The following is an 8,587-nucleotide window of genomic DNA, read 5'->3' as shown; positions in this document are numbered from 1 at the left end:
GTATCTTCAGTTATAATGAAGTGTGTATTTTGTAGCTCATAATTCCATATATTTAGTGCTGAATAGATGTAATGTGTGTGTGGTTTAACATTTTCTGGTATTCATGGTATAATGACATGTGTAAAAGTGAGTATAAAGCACCATACTAGAGTTAACTTGGTAACATACTGTACATGTTTGCAGCAAATTCTGATTAGTTGCATGGCATAATGTATACTTGTTTATTTTTATTTTTATTTTTTTTTTTTTCCCTCAGATGGTGTATGGTCAAACAAAAATTCTTGGCCGGCTATGAGCTTTTCATAATCTTTATAGCTTGACATCACAGTGGACATAATATGAAATTTCATTCACAGAATAGTATGCTGCAGAACAGGTATTTGCATTCAAAAGCTTAAGTTATATAGTGACATGTGACACATTACAAATCAGTGAGTTAGCAATGCAGGGCCTCGAAGAAATAGGAAATAAATCTGAACCAAGGTAACATAGTAATCTGGTCTCATTCATCATAACATTACAGTGAAGCATTAACTCATAAATGTTTGTGTAATGTTAATTAACATAAGTGTAGTGTAGCATAACAAAGTGTAACTGAGATTGTTGATTGCAATTGCTGTGTACATAGACATGTTTGCAAGTAGTCTTAATTCACAACATTGCTTAAAACTCTACCAGCAGACACTCCAGTACATGGGAATGAAAATTTACAACAAACTCAATGGTAGAGATGTACAGAGCATGGCGATAGGTTCACTGAAGAGAAAACTATATGATCTCCTGGTGTAAAAATGCTACTATTCAGTTGAGGAATTTATGTATGATGAAATCATCATTTGAATAGTGTGTCTGTTTAATATTGTAGCATTGTGTATAATACTGTATAAATTTATAAATATAATGTACTGTTATGTAATAAGAAAAAAATTAATAATGTTACTATGGCCATCATTCTATAAGTGTGACTGTTAAATGTTATTGCATTGTGTATAATATTATATACATACATGTTTTACATACAGTGGTAATATGTAGTAATGTACCAATAACAATATCATCCAGTATAGGAAGTTATGTACAGTTACGGATAAATTAAGGAATAAAACAACCTAAGAGAAACAGTGCACACCATATTAACTTAAACTAGCAAAGTATGTACATCATGTAATCATAGAAAGGAATCTACTAAATGGAGGTCAATATTTCATGTTAGGCATAGAGAATCATGGTAGAATGCTAAGGCAATGCCTGTGAAACAACTAGAGTAAAATTAATGTAGTCATATACTGCTGAGTTCAGCCTGAACATAAAATGTTTGATTACATGCTCTCATATACCAGTAAAACTCTGTCATATAGTAGTAAACCTCTTACTGGAGGATAACTCCATAACTATCTGTATCATCATTAACAACTAGTCATCAATAAAAGGAGAGTAAAACTGCATCAATGCAATTTGTCAATCACAACTCATAAGATTCAACAATGTAATAAAACATTTCTAGTGTATCAAATTATGAAGCCAATGTAATATACTGTAACGAATTCCCACTAAGTGATAAGTACTCAAATCTGGAAGAGACAAAACCACATCATCATGAAAGTGATAAGTCTGCCAGTAACAGGCATGTGGCTATGTGAGATACTAAATCATAAGTTATGGAATAAGCACAAAAGAAAAGTGCTGCAGTGTATACACAGTATCCCAAAGAGACAATTACAATCAGAATAACCAAACGCATTTGCCTCTACATGTCATGTAGCCCTTAAACAAGAAAAGAGAAAAGATAGTATGACATATGACAGAAAACTCCCAGAGCATATGTGTTGGAGTATACCATACAATGTGTAATATGTCACTTAGGACCTTTGTGATTAGATGGTTAATTGAGAATGATGATATCAAGAAATATATCAGAACACTGTGTCAGGTATTATCAAGGCAGGTGAGTAACCTGACTAGACACCAATGTCAACTAATGAAATTAGTAACTGTGTGAAAACTAACACTCATCAAGTAAAATAAAAACAATGTAAAGAGGGAAAAAAACTCATTCACAACACTAACACCATAACACTAGCCAATGTAGTGCAGCAACTGATATGGTGACATGTTGGAGAATGAAGGTGAGCAAGTAAGTAGGTGGAGGCATCGTTAACCGACATCACCCAAGAACTGTCAAAAACTAGAAAGCTACCAAAAAGCTAATGACATCTATATTATTTGAAGAACAGTAACTGCTTGACTGTAGTGCAGCCTAGAAAAGTGACGTTGTAACCAATTAATGATTTTGTGTAAAGAAAATACTTGTTGAAGATCAGTAAAAACATTATTGTGTGTCATTACATATTTATTGTAAGAAATTGTTAGTGAAAAGTATGAAGGTCACAAAGACAGTTACGTGTTCCTCCTAGAGTGGTCTCATAAGTGCAGTACACACAAAAACGTTGCACTCAGCACTGAGTCATAACCAGGGAACTATGGTGATGTATTTTAATATACAGGCACACATAACTGTGAAGTGGAACCCCATTTTAATTGATAACAACTAAAATGATCAGACATTTAAAACCTCCAATCTGTTGTACATTAGTCTACAACTATACATGGGAAACTAACTTCTGTATTTCAAATAGATTTATCATAAAAGGAAAAAGAAAGACTTTTTGTACAATACATCGACCACAGTTATGGTATAAAACTCATTATGTGAAAGAATGTTTAACACACTGACATGGACTAAATGAAGGGGGAAAAGCAGAGAGAGAAAATGTATATCCATATCAGATTGAGAACATCACGTGTTACCAGGATTTCTGTATTAGAAATCATTAATACTAAACTGTTGAAATGTGCAATTTTTAAACTCAAATGAGAGACCCATGTCATCAGCACATAAAGTGCTACAGAGATCACGAAGTTGCCTATATGACAATTGGCAGTTCAATGAAACTTGTGGAGAACCAAGTGGTGTGTAACCTCTGTAGAAAGGGGGATCACATGATGTGAGAGATGACATATGTGGGATCAGAAGTGAAGGAGAAAACCCATGTACTCAACTAGAGAAGATAATGGAGTCAGTAAGAGTGGTTCCATTATATTGTGTCAAATTACATCAGGAAACTTACATAATCTGTTCAAAGTCCTCAAAAAGTAGCAAGCCTAACGATTTGAGTATCATGTGGGAACATAGGTCCCTCTGTTACATGTGCAGTACTATACCCATAGATATACCATAGGCAGTAAAGCCATACAAATTTACAATTTACAAGACCAATAACACCAAAACCACATTGACATATTTTTAGTAATGGTTGAGGCCATGTCATTGCTAATCACCATTAGTGCTTAAAGGAATGGGGCAAATATTATGTAATACCTCATGACAGCAGTATGGCCATACATGTCAAAATATGAAAGGCTAATATTCATTAAGGTTACATACTTTATGTAAGGTTCAACCAAAACAGTGCTGTGATACTGTATGAATGGGAACACCCAAATAAGTAATTGACTAAATGGCAATATATGTAAGCAAATACTATGTGGTATAAATCACAAAAAACCACACACACACAGAGAGAGAGAGAGAGAGAGAGAGAGAGAGAGAGAGAGAGAGAGAGACAGCCTCAAATGCTTATATACAGTCAGAACCTATGACTATTGCAAGTATGCCATATGCAATCATTACTGCATCCCTAATTACATTAAATGGAATATGAATGTGGCTACCTAAGCTCTACCATCCTTACTCATAATCATACTCATCATACCGAAAAAAAGAAGTACAATGGAAATTAAGATATTATGAAAGTTCATAATGTCAATAAAACTGTAGTCATTAGAATGCTAACAAAGAAAGGAAGGAATAACGAAAAAGGGAGATATAATCTAGGTACCAAACAGGTGAATATGTTGTCAATAACCAAGTGATATATACTCAATAGCTGATATGGTTGTTATGTGCCAAAACTTGACACAAAGATATGTGAAAAAAAACAATATACAAACAAAACCTTACCCTGACCGACATGTAGGTCCTAAAGCTTCCTATTTTTAAATTTTACACACAATAGATACTGGAATATATTGTAAAGTGATTCAAAATATCATCTGTGGAAAGAATGATACCTCAGGTAGTTTTGAAGTAAACAAATGCATCAACAGTAGTCATTTGAGTATAAATTTGAAGAGAAATATGCATCTGCCAATGTCATCAGGCCACTTCACATCAGCATATTAATGGTGACTTCATCAGGAAGATTATGTGTGAATTAACCTGATGTGTTTTGTTATATCTGTGACACTCTGACTTTCAAAGACAGGAGAGAGACGGTAACCTCATTTGTCAAAAAACGTATCTATCGTATTTTGGTATAAAGTTAGGAGACCAGAACAACTTTTGCACTGCATACTGTTTGTCATGCGTGTGTTACTGGCTTGAGGAAATAAATACAAGATCTGGGGTATCAATTATAGAAAAAACATTTGCTTACCCCAGGTACAACATTCTACTGGTTTCAATCAAGAGAATCAGAATTGCCTGAGCATTTCACTATAGAAGCCTCCCTTGTTTATTGTAAAAACTGAGATGTGTTTTTGAGATATAGTGTTACAACATGAATGAATGGGGACTATTTATAGATTCTAACAAAAGAAACCTCAAGATCATACTTCTACATACTGGAAATCAGAATGGCTCAGTGCTACTAGCATATTTTGTGCACTTAAATGATCCTGTGAAAACATGTAGATGTTGCTGAAGGCATTAAACTATTTGAAATACCAATGGGTTGTAGGTGGAGATGTGAAAGAAATAGGAATGCTGCTGGGACAACAGTAAGGCTTGCAAAGTTTCCTTGTTTCCTGTGCCTCTGGGATAGTCATGCCTGCAAATCACATTGGAATAGAATAGAATATCCTACCAGAACAACAATGAATCCTGGGCAGAAAAGTGTGGTAAGAGAATCTCTGGTGAAATAAGAGAAAATCATCCTGCCACCTCTTGGTATTGGACTGGGAATCATGAAGCAGTTCATCAAAGCATTGTCTACAGATGGTGATTGTTTTACGTGTATAAGTTTCAATTTTTTTTCTCTGTCTGTGTGTAACTTAAAGAGGTAATATTTGTGGGACTGAACTTAAGAAGTTTGATGAAAGATGAAGTATTGGAAAATGTGCTAACAAAGAAGAATGACTGCCTTTGACAGGATTTAAAATGTGGTTGACAGTTTCTTAGGGAATAGGAAATTGCCAGATTTCAGGGCCATGCTGGAGAATATGTTGATAGCTATGATAAATTTAGGATGCAATATGAGGCTTGCAATTCATTTTCTTCATAGCCATCTTGACGTTTTCCTTTGAGATGTTAGCAGAGAGCATGGAGAAAGGGCTCATGAAGACATGACAGAAATAGAATCATGTTATCAAGGCAGGTGGGATGAAAGGATGATGGCTGACTGGTGCTGATTTCTAAAAAGAGATAATGTGGAGCTACAGCACAGAAGAAAATCTCAAAGACAAAATTTCAATATGAAGAGGAGGTGGCACTGAAAAAGTGCAGTTCTCTGTAAGACTTTGAATATGTTGAACTTAAATTTTGATTAGGTCTATGAACAAATGACTGAGGTTTGATTTTGTTTACTGCATATGTTGGTAAACAGTTTACAGGTTACTAGTACAGCCATAAGTGTCTTTATTAGTATATTAAAATGTCTTAATATTGTAAAAATATGAAAAATTTGTATAGCATGATTACAGCTTTCTCATATGTGATAGCCAACATCTGACTTTGCATTCTTTAATAGAGGCCAGCAGTTAATAAAAATCAGCCTTCAGGATTAAAAGCCCTGAATGAAAATTTAATTTTGCTGCCATGTATTATTTGTGCCAACTCTTTCAATAACAAGAATACTTTAGTGATACATACCAAACATAAATAGGTCGATTCTAATACAAAATTCTGTTCTAGCTGACATTCAGTTCTTAGAAAAGTTGGTTGTTTTTCTATTAGGTGCCCAATTTGAATGCTGAAAAACATGTTACATATAGTAGCACAAGTTTAAATATCTGTCATAAATGAAAGGCTAACATTTTTCGTGCAAGAGAATAATTGTGCAAAATCTAAATATAAATAATTTTCAAATAAAATTCAGTCATCAGTCACAAATATTTTCAGTTTGCTTTACCAATTTTGACAAATTAATTTGTCACCTACAGAAGCCTACAAAATTAGGGATATTATTAATCATTAGACCTTGGCTTTACATTCAAGTAAAAAGAAGTATATTACAGACACTTATTTAGTGTTAGTTTAGCAGATGTCAACATCTTACACTTAGAAGCATACCTGCACTATATGTCCAAAAGTACACATATTGTACCAGTATGTTGTTATTGTAAACAAAGATTGACAGTTTACAGTAGCAGAATCACATCTATGTACATGTCAAGCTGTTGTGGCAGCAGCAAAGAACTTATATAAAAGTGTAACTAAGGTATATAAAATGTTATATAAAATACATTTGAAAAAAAAACATGGCACACAGTTCTAATATATAAAAGAAATGGGCTAGTTTTTACATTTTATAAGAGATGCTATGCAATCAAAATAGTGACTTTTTTTAATGCAAGTTTATCATTCAATTAATCTTTTGCTTTAGGTGGGAATGTTCATATCTTTGAAACTGTTCTAAAAGGTTCATTTTGTAGCCCTTATCAACTATATGTAAAATTTCCATGTTAAGCAAGGATGGAAGAGTGTGTTTCTTGATTTTAAGATGTTCTGCAAAACATTACTAAGCAAGTTTCTGTAATATACACCATACTTCTTATAACTGACATAAATGCATAGCCAAGGTATAAAGATTTATAAGTCTGTAATTTTGTAGGCTTTTGAAGATAAAAAATTAATTTGTTGAAACCAGTGAAGTGAAAAAAATGGTTGCCACTGACAACTGAATGTTATTCTGAAATACATAAAACAGTTAAAGAAAATTACAGCTATGAATAAAACAATAAATAAGTTTATTACAAGGCAGCTAAGAATTAAAAATACATAATGCAATAATGGATTATACATACTATGGCAATTGTGACTTTGCATTATTAAGGAAGTCCAACAAAACAAAATATTAGCCAATGATAGCTTTGACATGGACATTTTTTCAATCAGTGTGGCAGCGTCACACCTTCATGTGTTGACATATAAATAGGAGGATGGATAGGGTATCTTGACACTTTGACAAAAAATTATGGGTATAACATTCATCAAAAGACCATGAAATTTCTAAGCTGACATCTGCTGGAATTCCAAAATCTTTTCACCAGTGGTGTGTTGGATGGTTAATTCTATGTGATATCCACATGCATAATACTAATATGCACAATTCTTCTATCTTTCATGACAGTTCTATTTCCTGTTTTTTTCCACTATCTTAGATCAAATTTACATTTAAATTTTACTTTTGAACAACACAATATAAAACTATGCAACAGAAGACAAATTTCCTCAATATTCTGCTTTCAGTGCGAGAAGCTGAATCAGACTTTCTTTTTAGAGTTGATGGACAAATTATGCAGTCAATTGTCTGTAGTTATGATTCATTCATGTATACTTGTGGCACAGATATCTTTTGCTTCCACTTCTGAAGCTGGCTTAAATTAGGATAAATTGCAGAAGGAGGTATTTGCTATGACATAAAGATGTGCAACTATGTAATTAAGAGACTGAAAAATAATAAAAAAATAAAAATAAAAATAAAAAAATTAAAAAAACCAGAAGAGATGTACGAATATCTCTGGTTAATAGGACACACTTCCACCTAAACAAGAGAGACGTCTTGATGCAGAAGGAAAAGAATTGGGAGGCAAGGATTTTCATTAAGCAGTGGAAAATCCAGTATGAAGCGGATAGGCATGTGAAGGACAGGGCCTAGAGAAGCTTGAGGAAAGAAATAGCATGCAAGGAGAGTTTTCACAAGTGCATTTCAAAAAAAGCTGCTGTAGTTGGTAAGATCCACATGGCTGTGAAGTCACCACTGAAGTAAAGCACATCATGTAGTGTGGCATGTTCAGAAAGTCTAGCTGTTACTCGGCCACAGTTGGGCAGTGGCCGACCATTCATGAATCAGTGAAGCTGAACCAAGTGACAGGTTTGGGATTCTGGATAGTTAGGAAGAAGTCCTCTAGACCAGTGATAAACAGGAGCAATGAAAAAGGCTTCTAGGTATTATTTAACTATCAATGTCTATTGGATGCAAACAACAAAACTCACACAAGCATGACACACACACATGACCACACTCTGTGCACTGAGGCCCAACTGTGGCTACATCTGATGTGAGCAACAGTCTTGAACTGAGTGGGTTTTGGTGGTGCAGAAAATGCATGGATTGATGAGGTGGAGCAGGTAAAGGTGAGGAGAGAACAGAGGGCTGCAAAATGCAACAATGGGAGGCTGTGCTGGTGGGATAGAAGGTGTGTAGAAGGGCTTGAGAGGGAGCAGGGAAGAGGATAGGTATGTGAAGGACAGGACTTAGCAAAGGCCAAGGAAAGGGGGTATTTTGCATGGAGAGTTTCCACATGT

The sequence above is a fragment of the Schistocerca gregaria genome, chromosome 1 (genome assembly GCF_023897955.1).
Source record: "Schistocerca gregaria isolate iqSchGreg1 chromosome 1, iqSchGreg1.2, whole genome shotgun sequence".
Taxonomy (NCBI): Eukaryota; Metazoa; Arthropoda; class Insecta; order Orthoptera; family Acrididae; genus Schistocerca; species Schistocerca gregaria.
Note: the sequence above shows the minus strand (reverse complement) of the source record.